This window comes from Spea bombifrons, chromosome 7, assembly GCF_027358695.1.
Source record: "Spea bombifrons isolate aSpeBom1 chromosome 7, aSpeBom1.2.pri, whole genome shotgun sequence".
Classification (NCBI taxonomy): Eukaryota; Metazoa; Chordata; class Amphibia; order Anura; family Pelobatidae; genus Spea; species Spea bombifrons.
In genome coordinates this window covers 17,027,691-17,045,514 of record NC_071093.1, presented here as the reverse complement: position 1 = coordinate 17,045,514, position 17,824 = coordinate 17,027,691, and positions in this window count along the sequence as shown.

Genomic DNA, 17,824 nt, shown 5'->3' with positions numbered 1-17,824 from the left:
GGGGTACAGGGTGTCCCATCAAAACATATGAATTAATATTTACTTTTCCAAATTTTTCCAATAGCGTAGTCTTATTTTCAGGCTTTTTTTTCTAAATTAATATTAAAATTTTGGGAGGTCGTCTTATAATCAGGATTGTCTTATTATTGAGCAAATACGGTGTTTGCTTGCTCGATGGTTCAACCAATTTTCATAAAAAATAAACTATATTTGTACTGGACTGGTTCCTGCTCCTGGCTCTGGGTTGTTTGTGCCTATGCACCTGGGCATTTATTGTCTAGTTCATGACCTCTTCCATTGGACTTTGTCTTTTGTATTTTACTCACTCTTTCAATACTTTGTTTTGGATACCTGGTATTTAACCTCGACCTGAACTTAGATTATCCAAGTTCTCCTTTTCTTGTTTTCTCTATGATTTTGTAAGTCTAACCCTTATTACATTTCTTCTGTCATCCCTGGTACTTGTGCTACCAATCACTGTGTACTGCTACAGCTTCCACCTTCCTTCTTGTCTTAAGTCTCCCATCGTCTGCCAGTTCCTGTCTCTGTCTTCTCATGTCTTCCATTTACCATCTCACTGGTGAGCTCCTGTCCTTGCTTGTAGATGTCATCAAATAAAGGACTAGACTGCAACAGAAAATACCACTTCAAAGCAAGGTCTAGAACAAGCACTTTATTTTATGGAACATGAAGTTCAGAGATTGGCTGTGGGAATTCTGCTGTATATATATAAGTTGGACTTTATTAGCGGGATCATTTACTATAATTTATACTAACAAGGGTTACAGGGTTGGCAAGGTGTCCGTCACCACGGACTAAGTATTGTACATCCTGTGGGTGCAGTCCAGATGCTGCGGCAAATCCTTATGTAGATACTACAGAGTTATAATTGGATGTATAAAGCAGATAGACTTGGTTGCATATTTGACAGAGGTTGCTGAAAATGAAGAAATTCGGATTTTGTTAATTTAGAAATGTTTTGCAAATATTTATGTGGGTATGTATGTATATACATGTCTGTGTGTGTGTATATATATGTATATATAATTTGTGGTAGGGGTAAAACAATAGCGAATGCCCGATGGGTCTGAAATGTGCCTAGACCCTGAAAATGTTCCTTAGTAGGTAGGATAGGGGCCAAAGAAAATAACCAATGCTGAATGCAGGAGTAGAGTAGGATTTATTAATAAAGACTGTTTTAACCATGATATCATTTGTGAGGTTTTTCTTGACTCCTGTTCCAGGTTTGGGATGTGAGATCCCTGCCTTTTCTCTGTGGGCTGTGGACTGTGGGCAGTTCTTTGAAGGTCCACCTTGCTCTGGCCTATAGACACATACAGCCTGCAAGATTCATTTGCGCTTGTGTTTTGTTTCCTGCCACCAAGTGCATTCCATTGTTTCTGTGTTCCTGTGTATGACCTTCTGAGCACCCGCCTGGCTCCTGATTCCTGGCAGTAATAAACATTTGAAGAGTTTAAAAGTTTCTAAACTTAGGATAAAAGTTGTCAAATCTGGACTGAGTTGGGGGGAACAGGATGAAGCCCAAAAATTCAACAGATGTGGCTTCAAAGACATACCTTTTCGAATTTCATATACTTGCTTCCTGAGGCTGAGGAGAACCTGCTTAACGTGGGTTCAGTGTTGCTGAAGGGAAGGTAAGTTTATCAAGATGTAATTCTGGTTTTCTAAATGGGAAAATACTGGAAGGAAGCAGGGGCATTGCATAAGCCATAAGGGACAACAGTGTACTCAAATTACCCATCGCAACTTCTGAAGGCTGTGTTTCACTCATCATCCTCCAGAATACACACTAAGTTGTTTAGTGAACACAATAGCGGAGTAGACCCTTTCCAATAATTCTCGGATGAGCAGCATAGGATACCTGTTCTTGTTGGTTATTCAGTTGAAGTGAGTGCAGTCAATGCAAGATTTTTGATTCTGGATGGTCTGGTTGGGTAGGAATGTAAGAAATGTCGAGCTTTGCCACAACAGAGACACATGTTTTGTGTGCGTCGACAATTCCCCTGTTGGGAGCTGAAAGGTCTGGTTGTCGAGCTAATTTGCATGTTTTTTTTCAGAGCAACAAGGGCTGTAATATATTCTTCAACCGGACGAGGGCCTTGATCTAAAGGCCTCGTCTTGGCCTGTGCATTGGAGGTCTTACAGTATCTCACAAAAGTGAGTATACCCCTCACATGTTTGTAAATACTTTATTATATCTTTTCATGGGACAACACTGAAGAAATGACACTCTGCTACAATGTAAAGTAGTGAGTGTACAGCCTGTATAACAGTGTAAATTTGCTGTTCCCTTAAAAATAATTCAACACACAGCCATTAATGTGTAAATCTTGGCAACAAAAGTGAGTACACCCTTAAGTGGAAATGTCTAAATTGGGCCCAATTAGCAATTTCCCCTCCCCACTGTCATGTGACTCGTAAGTGTTACAAGGTCTCAGGTGTGTTAAATTTGGTGTTATCGCTCTTGTACTCTCTCATACTGGTCACTGGAAGTTCAACATGGCACCTCATGGCAAAGAACTCTCAGAGGATCATACAGCGGTTTCACAGGACAGGTTCCACTCAGAACAGGCCTCGCCATGGTCGACCAAAGAAGTTGAGTGCACATGCTCAGCATCATATCCAGAGGTTGTCTTTGGAAAATAGACATATGAGTGCTGCCAGCATTGCTGCAGAGGTTGAAGGGGTGTGGGATGAGCCTGTCAGTTCTCAGACCATATGTCGCACACTGCATCAAGCTGGTCTTCATGGCTACCAGGTTAGGAGTACAAAGACAAGCGTGTCTTGCCTACAGTAAAGCATGGTGGTGGGAGTGTCATGCTCTTGGCCTGCATGAGTGGTGCCGGCACTGGGGAGCTACAGTATATTGAGGAAACCAAGAATGCCAACATTTACTGTGACATACTGAAGCAGCGTATGATCCCCTCCCTTCGGAGACTGGGCCGCAGGGCAGTATTCCAACATGATAATGCCCCCAAACACACCTCCAAGATGACCGCTGCCTTGCTAAAGAAGCTGAGCGTAAAGGTGATGGACTGGTCAAGCATGTCTCCAGACCTAAACCTTCCTCAAACGGAAGGTGGAGGAGCACAATGTCTCTTAACATCCACCAGCTCTGTGATGTCATCATGGAGGAGTGGAAGAAGACTTCAGTGGCAACTTGTGAAGCTCTGGTCAACTCCATGCCCAAGAGGGTTAAGGCAGTGTTGGAAAATAATGATGGCCGCACAAAATATTGACACTTTGGGCCCCATTTGGACATTTCTACTTAGGGGTGTACTCACTTTTGTTGCCAAGGTTTAGACATTAATGGCTGCGTGTTTAGTTATTATTAAGGGAACAGCAAATTTACACTCTTATACAGGCTATATATTCCCCACTTTACATTGTAGCAGAGTGTCATTTCTTAAGTGTTGTCACACAAAAAGATATAATAAAATATTTACAAAAATGTGAGGGGTGTACTTACTTTTGTGAGATACTGTATGTGTGTCTTCATACAACATACCCATAGGTTGGATAAAGGAAGACCAGGAATTATGTATAGGACTTTGGTTCTGTGAAAGGGGATGAGCCCAGTGGTTCACTGGATGGAAGTGAAATCGCTGTGCAGGCTTTGATGAAATCGTAACTATATGTGCATGGTTTCAGGGAAAACAGTACTTCGCAAGATTAAACAAAAGTTCTGTACTGGTCATGTTGCGCAGAGAATATCTCTGGTAATGGAATGTCTGATGTTCCAAATTCCAATTCCCCAGAAGAGGCCAACGGTTGGGTTGGCACAGTAGAAAGTAATTGAGGAGTGCTGGATGGGATTTTCCAGAGTTCTTACCCAAGATGGAGTTGCCCAGTCTTTAGTTCCACTCCCATGGGTTTCACAATGACTCAGTTGTAATATCATGACATACCTGGTCCGTAGCTCAGGAAACAGTACGTAGTAGAAGTGACCACAACCTGCAATCACCAATAATGACCTAGCTAGACGGAATGGTACCAGTGAGAAAGAGCAGGGTATATACTGTATATGTTAATGCAGTGGTAAAGACAAAGGCACAAAAGTGGCTCTGTTTAAAACTAATACAGATCAATGAAAAAGCTAAAATGGAATTCTCAGTGTTCTGCTGCAAGATACTCGCTTCTAGCGCTTCAACATTTCACTCCTCAGCAAAGATGGCGTGGATGTCGTCATCTCTGTGTTCGTCAACCCGTACATTGTAACCAGCGCGTTTCGCATTTGTTTTTGTATGAACTTTATTTTTAACAAAAATTTCCTGTTTTTCATGTGTACGAATAAACGCAAAACAGGGTAGTCTCTGACAAAAACGAAAAGTTTTCATGATTTCTCCATTTGTCGCCACGTGTAGGCACCATTACAGCTATTTTGGCGGCATTAAAAACCGCTTTGATACGCGTTGATGAGGAAAAGTGGATGGGCTGTGTGTAGAAGGGAATGTATCAATGAACGATGGGTAGAAGTAGCCAAAAAAAATCGATAGGAACAACAACCTGTGAAAGTTTTTCTTTACTTTTTTCAGCATTTACCAAGAGAAAGGACAAGCATTAGAGATATGTGTGCTCACACCATTTTAACTTGTCAGTAGCAGCAGTTACAGACTGATGAGAGTAGTAGTATGAGACAGGGACAGCTTAACAGAGGCTGAGATTAATGCTCATTGCTCACCTACCATACTGTGAATTAACAGTAAATTTTCAGAACTAAAATAAACTGTTGTAGGGTAGATTGGAGAAGCTGCAGTGTGCTACTATAGTGTATTACAAGACTGCAGCATGCATTTTTGCCCATGTTCCTGAGTAGAGTTTAGTTGATGAAGGCACTTGCCCGTTTATGATAATAGCAAAATCTGTAATTTGTGGACAAGTTACTTTTTTATTACCTTTCTATCATATCATCTATTAGTCTTCATTGTTAAGTAAATATTGGTGATGGAAACAGGCATTCTACTAAGGTTATGAACACTGCCTTTTAGTTGTTTAAAATGTTAAACATGTTTCTGAGTACAGTTGCTATTTATGCTACCAGCCAAACCTCTAAGACAGACCTGGGCAAAGCACGGCCCGCGGGCCACATCCGGCCCGCTGAATAGCTCGGACCGGCCCGCAAAGAGTGTCCTGGTGACTCACCAATGAGTCCGGTCAGGGCCGGCCTTTGGGGTGTGCGACCTGTGCGACCGCACAGGGCGCCACACTCCAGGGGGCGCCGCCGCGGGGTCCGCCGCCGCCAGTAGCGTACCCAGCGGGGGGGGGCGGTCCGCACCGGGTGCCGCTCATCAGGGGGGCACCCGGCACCCCTCCAGAGACGGACAGTAATGTCCGCCGCTGGAGGAGCAGGCTCGCAAGGGAGCGGTATCGGAGGTCTTTAACAGACCTCCGGCTCCCTTGAGTGATTTTAAGCCGGTTCAAGGACCTCCGATATCGCTCCCTTGTGATCCGCACGGCAACAGCTGCTGTGCGCCGGGGTTTGTTGTGAGATCCCGGCGCACAGCACTGAAGCCGCGCCCACAGCTGTCCGTGCCCTCTGACCCGGAAGAAGACAGAGAGGACAGAAGAACTGAAGAAGAGGAGGAAAAGAAGCTGTAAGGAGAAAAGAGGAAAGGTAGGAAAGCATTCAGTGAGAGTGGATTGGTATGTGTGGATTGGTATATGTGTGCATGAGTATATGTGTGGATTGGTGTATATGTGTGGATTGGTATATATGTGTGTGGATTGGTATATATGTGTGTGGATTGGTATATATGTGTGTGGATTGGTATATATGTGTGGATTGGTATATATGTGTGTGGATTGGTATATATGTGTGTGGATTGGTATATGTGTGTGGATTGGTATATGTGTGTGGATTGGTATATATGTGTGTGGATTGGTATATATGTGTGTGGATTGGTATATATGTGTGGATTTGTATATGTGTGGATTGGTATATGTGTGGATTGGTATATGTGTGGATTAGTGTACGTGTGGATTGGTATGTGTGTGGATTGGTATATATGTGTGGATTAGTGTATATGTGTGGATTAGTGTATATGTGTGGATTAGTGTATATGTGTGGATTGGTATACGTGTGGATTGGTATACGTGTGGATTGGTATACGTGTGGGTTGGTATACGTGTGGATTGGTATACGTGTGGATTGGTATACGTGTGGGTTGGTATACGCGTGGATTGGTATACGTGTGGATTGGTATGTGTGTGGATGCGTATATGTGTGGATTGGTAAGTGTGTGAGAGTGATGGGTGTTATGCTGTACCATTTCCAATGTCTTTTTCATGTTCTAATTATGCTCTAAAAGTACATCATAACTCCCATCACTCTATACTGTTCCATACAGTGGCAGAGCTGGGAGGCAGAGGTCTTGCACCCCCACCGCAGGACTCCTGAAAGGTAAGTGAACTTCAAAGAGGGAAAGGGTAGATAGTTAGGAGGGGGAGGAGATAGTTAGTTAGAAGGGTAGATAGGGAGAAGGGAGTGAGGCAGGGGAAAGGGGGTAGATAGGGAGAAGGGAGTGAGAAGGGGTAGATAGGGCAATCATACTCCTATCATGCCAAGTCTGCGAGTACATCCTGGAATCTGGGTATGCCTGGGCATGATAGGAATGTGATTGCTGTTAATCATATATATATATATATATATATATATAATATTGTTATTTAATTGTTTTGTCCTATTTTGGTGTGTTACTTACTTTAAATGAAAGTGTTAGATTTCTTTATGGTATGGGGGGGTCATATTCGGTTTTGGCCAGGTAAATGCTGCACTTTCGGTTTCAGTCCAGAATTCGTTTCGGTGCATCCCTACTACTAAGCCAGACAGTGAAGTGGTAGGCCTACACCACATCAATGTTTGGCGTAGTATATAGTGATTGGGGTTTTGTTACAAGTTTTTATTCCTTTCTTTTTTTGGGATGGGGGGGCGCCAGAGGAGTAGTCCGCACAGGGCGCCAGAACACCTAAGGCCGGCTCTGAGTCCGGTGTCAGCAACGGGAAGCAGCGAAACTATGCACTCCGAAGCCTTGTTCATTTTGTTCACTTCTGTGCTGTGCTAATAGTTATTCAGGCCTTACTTATTCAAGCACCTCTACCAATGACGTAGGCTTGAATAACTTTATTAAACAGCACATAAGTTAACAAAATGGACAAGGCTTCGGAGTTTGTAGTTTCACTGCTTCCCGATGCTGAGTAAGTGATGCCACTGTAACTTCTGAGTGCCAGGATGCTCGTTGCGGACCTTGGGGAGTGCCAGGACAATCGTTCCACGCTCGTCATTGGTAAGTGTCAGGACTTTTCCCTTTGCATTGTAATTACAATAATAATAATGCTAATATTCACTTTTTTAGCTCTCTTCTTGGGGCAGCTCTCTGTGCCCTCTCCTAGGAGCATACTACTGTGTATTAAAAAAATCTATTTTCCGAGGTTAGCTGTTAACCCTTAAATATGGCGGCTAACATTAAAAAAAGAAAAATTGATGCAGAATGCCCCATTACGGCAATGTGCATGGAGCCTTCGTATGTTGGTCTGGCCCTCTAAAACCATTACAATTTCTCATGTGGCCCCATGGGAAAATTAATTGCCCACCCCTGCTCTAAGATGTAGACAACACAAAACATTTTTGATTGTCTTCAGTGAATTGCTGAATAATAAAATATAATAGGCAAAATCTGGCATTTGATTGTGTGAAATTCCTGAGTATTATTATGTTTTATTTTTATAGTGCCAACAATAAATATATTCAAGGGGTATGACAAGACAAGCATTGACAGACTAAGACAAACCAATACATTAGATGGAGAGAGCCCTGCTCGCAAGCTTACAATCAGGGCCGGACTGGGACTGAAAAGCATCCCTGGAAACTTTTGGAGACCAGCCCCATATAGCTTATCCCACGGTCGAGCTCTTGTACCCACACGCACCCCTTAAACGTACCCGAGTCACACTATTTGCCATACAAATAACTATAAAACATTCTTTTTATCACATTATTTGCATTAAAATGCCAGAAAGCACAAGTGTTAAAAGGCCCTAATAAATACATTAGACATAATGGAATTTGCTACTGCAAACATTTTTAGATGAAAAAGTTCAATTTTATTCAGTGTAACAAAACAGTGATCACATTATTCTTCATGTTCTTGTTTTTTTCTTAATGTAAACTATTTTTTCAAATTGAATAAAAGCTATTATTGAGAAAAAAAATGTTTTTGTTTTTATTTCCTTTTATTTGCCACTCTGCCCCCAGAAATGCCTTATATCCTTAATTGCCACTCTGCCTGCCTGATATGCCTTATTCCCTCCTATATGCCACTCTGCCCCATCATATGTCTTTTAACCCCCCTTTATGCCACTCTGCCTCCAGAAATGCCTTATACCCCTATATGCCAGTGGCATATCATAGGACATAGTGGCATACAGGGTGTTAAAAGGCATTTCTAGAGGCAGAGTGGCATAAAGGGGGTTAAAAGGCATATCATGGGGCATTCTGCCTCCAGAAAAGCCTTAAGCCCCCCATATAACACCCCCCTCCAGACTTACCTCTGTTTCTGGCGTCTGGTGAGGGCAGCGGGTGGAGGCCAGCATTCATGAAGTTAAAGGGGCACAGTGTGCACGTGCCTCACCTCTTCGTCCCACCCCTGTTTTCAATGTGGGTCTGCTGGCCGACCGGCCCACCGGGAAATTTCCCGGTATCCTGCTTACAATCTTGAGGGAATGGAGTGACAAACGTAAGGCACAGAGAAAGGGTGAGAGGTAGTGTGGTGGTTGTATCAATGACAAGGAAGTTCTAGCAGCTAAGATGGAATGCTTCTCTGAAGAAGTTGGTTCTTGAATGTTGGGAAGGAGGGCAAAAGCTGAATGTTCGGTGGAAGTAGATTCTAGAGCCCTGGGGCAGCCCAGTGAAATCTTGAAGATGGGGAAAAAGAAGAGGAGAAGTGATAAGTGAGGAGGAGAGCCTTAGCCCATGGGAACAACGTAAGGATCGAGTAAGAGAGTATTTGCTTATGAGGGCAGAAATGTATGAAGGAACAGTGTTATGGAGGGCCTTATGTGTTAGTACCAGGATTTTAAATGTAATTCTAAAGGTAATTGGGAGCCAGTGGAGGGTTTCACAGAGTGGGGAAGCCGCGGTCAAGGAAGATAAGCCTAGCAGCAGCATTTAAGACAGACTGTAGAGGAGAGAGTCGAGACAGTGGAATGCCAACCAGAAGAGTGTTGCAGTAGTCAAGATGGGAAACGATAAGTGAATGAACCAGTGTTTTTGTGGATTCTTGGGTGAGGAATGGGCAGATGCGAGAGATGTTTTTTAGGTGCAAGCTGCAGGATCTGGCGAGGGACTGAATGTGGGGGATGAAGGAAAGGTTAGAGTAAAGGATGACCCCAGGCATCGGGCCTTGTTAGTAAGAGAGATAGAGTGGCTATCTCTTCTTTGGTTGTAGAGGAAAAGGCAGTTAGTATGGGATGAGTGGTGGTGGGTGGTGTAGGAGGGGGTTGTAAAGAAGAGAGGTCTTGTCTAATAGTCTCGATCTTGTCTTTGAAGTGGGTAGCAAGATCTTGGGCAGTGAGAGAGGTTTGTGGTGTGGGTATGGAGGGACAGAAAAGGGAGTTGGTAGAAAAAAGGCATCGCGGGTTGGAAGAAAGGGAGGATATGAGAGTGAAGAAGTAGAGCTGTTTGGCGAGAGAGAGGGCAGAGTTGTAGGTGCGAAGCATCAATTTATATTGAGTAAAGTCTTCGCTGGGTTTGGATTTTCAGAAGTAGCGTTCAGCCGTGCAGCAGCACTTCTGAAGAAACCGTGTGGTTTTGGTATGCCACGTTTGGCGTTTCAATAGTTGGGGGTAACATTTAGTAATTGGAGCTACGCTGTCGAGGGATGAGGCAAGTGTATTGTTATAAAAAGAGGCTGCTGCGTCTGTGCAGGAAAGGGTTAAAATGGAAGGTAAGAGAGGTTCTAATGAGGCTGGTTAATGGTATTATCTGGTAATGGCCTACAAATATGAGGTGAGCGCTGTAAGTTTGTTTTGTTAGGGGTTTGTTTTGTTAGTGATTCCAGTGATCATGGATTGGGCAGAGCTGGTGGCAGGCATGTACCAAAAAGTAGCAGTCAGGCGACCACCGGTATACCAGTCCCATGTAGGCAGAACTCTTCTTGCTTGGAGTCATTAGTTGAACTACCCTACCATGAGTCAGCAGCAGCCATACCTACGGACATCCTGAATCTACTACTAGTGCTAAAATCTTGTCTACCCCACCTACCAAAGTAAGGTGTGGTTTTAGTCAAAATTACAACCAAGGATTCACTGAGGGGTCAGGATCCAGGGCGAAGAGAAAACCACAACTACCAGTGCAACTACAACCGCCCTTGGGACTACCACTACCATAAGCACTCTCCAGGGCAAAGAGGGGTAGCAAGCTGTGGCAACTTTTAAAAGTTGTGTGAGATGCAGCACAAAATAAGCATGCTAAGCAAAGGAGAGATGCAGGAGTTGGAAATAGGAATTCTCAGCAGCTGTGGCAGTAGTGCCAGCCACATGTCCTATTCCCAATCCTTTGCACTAGACCCACCGAAGCATCAGCCATTTGAGTAGTACCTCAATGGTGGAAGCCTATCTTGAGGCACTGCCACTACTTCCTGGAACTGACCCTCTGTGTTATTGGGACCAGAAAGCTGTTGTCTGGCAAAGCTTCTCTTTTCTGTGGACCAACAGTTGCTTTCATGCCAACGACTCATGTTTACAGTGAGAAGGTTTTCTCTGTGGTAACATACTCAACCTCCAGACAATAAAGCTTCCCCCAGAACTGGTTGAGCAGATGGCTTTCCTGAAAGTCAATCTTCCTAAATTAGGCTACCCGGCACTCAATATTCAAACTGGTGAGTGAGGTCTAGTGATGCCAGTGCCTGTCTGCCCAGGCCCAGTGCTCTACTACTACTACTACTGCTGCACCACTTCTTCTGACTGTTCTGGGGGAACTTTTTTGTAAAAATTTCTATAATATTGTGGTGGAAATTTTCCTATCATCTGCCAGTGCCTGTCTGCTCAGGCCCAGTGCTCTACTACTTCTGGTGCTGCACTTCTTTGACTGTCCTTACTCTGGGGGAACATTTTTTTTATTTTTATAATATTGTGGAAATTCAGTCATGCTCCATGGGACTGCATGTGCCTACCGTCTGCCAGTGTCTGCCTGCCCAGGCCCAGTGCTCAACTACTACTGCTGCACCTTTTCGACCATCCTTACTCTGGGGGGAACCTTTTTTAGAAAGTGTCAGGGACATTCCCCTTTTGGGAAAGCCCCCAAATATCCTTCTGAATTAAAAAAGGCTCCTGTATTTTATCCAAAACGTTGCCAGACAACGAATGCACCAAAAACAAAACAAAAATTTAGTATGACGTGATTTTGGATGCCGTGCACATGTCTAGATGACAGTCCTAATTGACTCATGTGTATATATATATATTTGTGTGCGGAGTCTGGGACATTAGTGTGATGAGCGAGAATAGTGAGACTGACGAAACGCCTACCTACAAGATCTGAGGTGTGCCATGATCTTGATGGACGGTACGCCAAAAAGAGGGCATACCCAAGTAATGAGAATTAAGATAAGGCGAGGGTGGGTGGGGAAAAAGCATGACCCCGACTCAACGCACTTTCAATTCATGGTGAGCTGGGAGAAGTGCGGTGCAGGCGTGGGTAAGGGGTCTGCTGCTGGATTCTGTAAAAAGAACATATGGAAATTAGCTTGGGAGAGGGCATCGACCACCATTCAAACGGGGACTGGGGAAGGGCAATAAAACCCGTATGAAAACCTGAAGTGAAACCTGTGATTAAAAAAGCTCGTAGCTGCTGAGATGGGTGACCCTGGAGATACATAGCTAACTGGTCCACATTGACCCGGCTCAGTCAGCTGTGCTGCTGCTTAATAGTACAGGCAGTTTTAGGGTGTGCCTTATAGCAAATGAAACACACGTGAAGCAACTGACACTGTGTATAATTGCATACTACAAGGTTAAAATTATTGCCTTCCCTAAATAACGAATCGGCCTGCCCAACTTATCCACCTGTGGTGTCGCTGAAGAGGATGGCTGAAGCTGCGCCCCTCCCCTATCCAAGCTGGTAGAAGCTGCCAGAGCAGCTGTGGGGCTCCAGTTGGTGGTGTGAGCTGAAGACTGGCAATTGGAGCAAAGCGGGGCCTTAATCTCCACAAAGTGTCTACAAAACAGCTCCATATCAAGCACAGCCCAATTAGTAGTGCACTGGAACTGGGAGAGAGCCGCCGCCGATTTGGCCGAAAAGGAACGGTGATAATCATAAAAACATGAACCTCCGTACTTGTTACCCAAATCTACCACATTGTACAAATAGAGGTCCAGCTCTTCTCTCCTATACGGGTGCACCGAGCAGATTATATCCCTAAATAGACTAAACACCAGCACAAACTCTGGGATAGAGAGTTTCCTGTTAAACCTGAGATCCTTAGACTTAAGAACCACTGACACATCCCCGCAAATATATGACTTATTGTCCGCGACATCATGCGTGGTAATCAAAAGAGAAGCAAGGTTAACATCTTTGCCTTCCAAGATATCCCTCGTAATACTAGCCGACACAAAATGAGCCGGGGTGACAGCAGGGTTAGTGGGGCCTGTACCTAAAGGCAGAGGGGCTGCCGGCTGTTGACCAGGACCAGGCTGTGCGACATGGGCGGCCAGTATACGACTACCGGTGTTCATTCTCTCCAACGCTTCCGTACGTTGTTGAAGCTGAGAGAGAGAATTCAACACTTTATGAATCTGGACTAGCGAGGTATTAACGGACTGCAGAGACACAGCCTCCGAAGTTGAGGCTTGTGCAGTAGTGGGAAACAAAAGTCTGAATAGTTCAGCCTTTCTGGCCATGGCTGGATAAGCTATCCCCCGTTTCTGTAACTCCGCTGCAAGCTTGGGAATAGTCCAGGCACTGAAGGACTGATTGCTACCCCGGTACAAATCTTGAAAGTCAGAGATGTTAGACATGACGGCTGGGAGAAAACAAATGGATAAACTGCGGTCACTATGAGAAAACACAGTAGCAGAGAAGAGGGAGGGAGGGAGTGAATACCACCTGGACAGAGCAGTGCGAGATGTGAGCCGAGGTGGAACCCCCACGACCATAGGGTAACAAGCTGGACATGCGGCTACCTAGGGGAAATGTACGTGCTAGGGCCCGGTATGCCGACCTGATCCATGTGGACTGGATGGATCAATTAACCCCTTCAATCCCCTATGGACGTACCGGGACGTTCAAAAAACGCCTCTCAAGAATCCCCTATGGACGTACCGGTACGTCTAGCCCTTCTTGCAGCGTCAGGGACACATCCCTGCCGCTGCACGGGAGATCAGGCTGTCATTTGACTCCCCACTGACAGCAGAAGCCGGCATCGCCGGCTTTCTGCTCTCCGATCTGATGTAACAGCTTCCGGCTTTGACTAGAGAAAGCTTCTTAAGATTCAGATGGACTAGAAAATTACGTTTATGATCTAAATTATAGAATAAACTGTAATAACTTTTAAAAGCTTCACTAATTTGAGCTGGCAAAAGTAGAGAGTCATTAGCAAATATTCTGTTTACTATATTTATTTAATTTCTGAACTTTCATTTGTTGGTATCAGCTCAATTGTTACTGCAATATAATTATTTGTTTTAACAATTGTATTTTTCTTTTTGTTTTTTCTACAAATGTAATTTTAATTTTAGACAAAATTTCCTTAATCCCATTAACAAGAAAAGAAGAAGGATTTAATTTAGTAAGGGATTTCCTTTTGGCTAAAGAAATGTATAGATCAGTAAAAGTTTTGCTATTTTTTTTCAAGAATTTTCTTTTCCTTTTCCCATTATCTCATCTATTCTCTTTGTCTTTATCCCCCCTTTTCTCACTGTCCCTTTCCTTGGTATATCTACCACTTCTATTTATCCTTTCTCTTTCCTTTCTTCTCATATCTCATTATCCCTCTACTTTCTCTATCTCTCTTCTTTCTCCCTTTCTCTCCTTTTATTCATTATCTCTCCATCTTTTCAAATTTTTCTTATTTCCCCCCTGTCTTCTTATCTATCTTATTTCTCAGTATCCTCCCCTTCTCATTACCTCTCCCCATTATCACCACCTCTCCTTATTATTACCCCTTCTCTCTATCTCTCTCCCTTGTCTATATCTCCCCTTCTCCAGATCTGTGGTGTGAGTGCAAGATCTGTTTGTACAGGCTCCAGTCTCACTGCTCCATCGCACTGCACAGTGCTGTGTGTTGAGATATTATGTCGTATTACGTCATATGCCGGGGCTCAACATTAATAGCTGGTTCGCTTCAAGAGGCTCCCTTGGGGAGACATAGGTCTGCATAAACAGACCTCACACCTTCTTTTTTTGGGCCAGTTAGCGGGAGAGCTATGAGCTTCCCAAGCGGCCCTGCCTATCCAGTGCCACCGGCAGCATTTCAGTTGGAGGAGCACAATGGGAGCCCCCTAGCGACTACAATGTGATTAAGTAGCCTCTTATAGTGCATATAAAGACCAAGGTGTAGCTTCTTAGATCAGATGATTAGCATTTAGATCCAGGATGCTTTGCACCTCTTTAAGTAATTCTTCAGTTAGATCTGGTAGAATAGTGTGAATTGCTTCTAATTTCTAGAAATAGTGGAGCATGGTCAGACCATACAATACAGTTGTGCTTAAAAATTTGCATACCCTGGTAGAAATTGTAAAATGTTGGCTGAAAGGTTGGTTATCATATGAAGCCATTTATTATCACACAGTTGTTTGGCTAACCTTTAAATTATAATGATAACAGATATCACCAAATGGCCCTGATCAACAGTTTACATACTCTTGAATGTTTGGCCTTGTTACAGACACACAAGGTGACAAACACACAGGTTAAAATAGCACTTTCCCATATTTCCCATACCTGAGGCTTTTTAACCCCTTAATGACAAAGCCCCTACATGTACGGGCTCAAAATGCATTGTTTTCAATGGGTTTAGGGACCGCTCATTGTCCTTAAGGGGTTAAATTGCAATTAGTGTCTGTAGTCAATGAGTTTGTTAGCTCTCACGTGGATGCACTTAGCAGGCTAGATACTGATCCATGGGGAACGGAAAAGAACTGTCAAAATACCTGCGTAACAAGGTAATGGAACTTTATAAAGATGGAAAGGGATATAAAAAGATATCCAAAGCCTTGAAAATACCAGTCAGTACTTTTCAATCACTTATTAAGAAGTGGAAATTTGAGGATCTCTTGACACTAAGCCAAGGTCAGGTAGACCAAGAACAATTTCAGCAACAACTGCCTGTCCTGGTATACGTCACTGTCACACAACACCCCAACATGTGTTCAGTAACATCTCTTGAGTACAGTAATACCACCCATGCATGGTTTTGCCTGGTTGTTTGGGAAGTTTTTCAAACTGGCAATTTGACATGTGGTCATCCTTCCCCCTGCTCTTTTCTTTATTACAAAAACTTTGCTCTCCTCACCACAAAAGCAAATACAGTGGACAAGAGAGTTACATTAGTTATCTTTAGTAGTATGCCTTCCTGGCAGTTAACTCCAGTTTTGCACTTAGACATTTTGCACTTGTCAGGATCACAGAGGCTCGGGATTCGCCTTGCAGCTCTGTTTCAATAGAAAACAAAACTCCCACAAGCCAACTAGACCTAATGCTTATGATTTCTATGATTTCACATATTTTTTTTTTACTTTCAGTGGTAAAGCTGAGAGGTGCCATACAGAAAGCTGTTAGATTGGGTGACCAAGAGAAGGAAAGCAGGAGAAGCAGGAGACCTGTGGTAGAGAGACCTGTAAGCTGTTACTGTGTGATGTTCGCATGTGTGTGAAACAGTATACTGTTAGCAGGGGCAGTAACTAGAGTATTTAGCACCCGGGCCAGATACTGTATGTGGCACCCCACCCACACACACTCAAAAAAATGAATATATATATGGTACAATGTAATTCCCACCACTATACAATAAGCCAGACATTGACGGTAGTGCAGCATAACCCCTATTACTATACACTAAGCCAGACATTGACGTGGTAAGCCTCTGTCCCTGAAACAGCCTGCCTGTGCCTCCTCTGCTGCTCAAACAGTCTGCCTGTGCCACCTTTGCGCTGAAACCACCTTTGCTCCAGAAGCAGCCTGTCTGTGTTAACTCTGCCCCTGAAGCAGCCCGCCTCTGCCACTTCTGCCACTGAAACAACCTGCCTGTGCCAAGTCTGCCCCTGAAACAGCCTGCTTGTGCCAAGTCTGCCCACATTAGGTGCCACCAGGCACCCCCCTGATGAGTGACTCCCCCATCAACCTTTAGGCATGCTATTGAGCATGTTGCTGTATGGTGGGTGGGTGTCAGCATATGGTGTTAACGTTGTCCCAATCACAGAGCTCAAAGGGTTTACAATTCATTATGGGCACAACTGGGAGCTGTATAGGTTTTGTCAGGAGGCTCCAGGTAAACTAACTCTTCTCGGGTCACCACAGAGAAACTCTAGGTCGCGAGAGCACGACTGCCCATCCATAGCCCCAAAAGAAAGGGCTATGAGTAGTTGGACCCTGGATGTACCCAGGTATGATTATATGCCTGCAGGAAGGCCCCAAGATACATAGTTAAACATTTTAAGATATTATTCCCCTATACATGATGTTATTTTCTTCTTTTTGTTAATTTGATATTGATATACGCAATAAAGCTTCAGTTTTATGACATCTAAAGACGTTCACAGGCTTTTTTCATTCCATGACTACCAGGAGGTCATCCAGTTCTGATTTTTTATTTAGAAATGTTGCTTTGCTGCACCCTGCTGTCAAATTTTATATACAAGAACAGCAAGACACTGCATTCAGAAATGATTAACCCCCTCATGACAAAGCCTTCACATGTACAGGCTCACAGTGCTTTGTCCTTAATGGGTTTAAGGCCAACCTATTGTCCTTAAGGGCTTGTGTCAAGGCTCTACTTAGAGCGGTGCCAGGGCCAGGGTGACTTCACTTTTTCACTCCACTGGTGACAAATACTGAGAATGCAAGAGCTCAGTGTTTTCTCAGGATGACTGCCCAGCAACCAGGGGCGGTTCTAGGTTCTAAAAACATCTGCCGAAGAGCAGATTAATTGTAAAATGTGCACACCAAAATTTTTACCTACCCTTTCTGTATATAGGCATGTACTTATTATTTCATAACTTTTGTATCAATGTTTTGCATGTAAAAATTATGCTAGGTAAAATAAAAGCAGGCCAAAAGAAAAGCAAATACTTTTACCCAGCTACTTTCCACCTTAAATAATAATAAATATACCACACATACCAACTTCTTTATTTACACATCATCAAATTGTGCAAATGTTTTGGGGCGATGCACTTTTAAGCAAGGTGGTGCTGCTGCTCCAGAACATTTGCTCAATTTAGTGAAATGTAAATTCAGCGTATATTGTACTTTTAAAGGTTTTAAAAATACCTCAGTTGTCTAGGTAGTGCTTGAACCCATTTAACCTCCATAGGACATACTGGTACATCCTTAAAACGTGAGCCAAGAAGCCCATTAGGATGTACCGGTACTTCTATCAGTGGCACCTACTGTGTTGAATGAATTATATGCAATTTTTTTAGCACTCACAATAATTATTATTTGCATGGTTCTATTGTTTCAAATGAAAGCCCTATTTTTTCTGAAACAAAAGGATATATAATTTTTGTGGGCACATCAAACACAGAAAAGGAGGAATCTTGATTAAACCAACAAGTGGTAAAAATATGTAGGGTACTAAAACTCCCA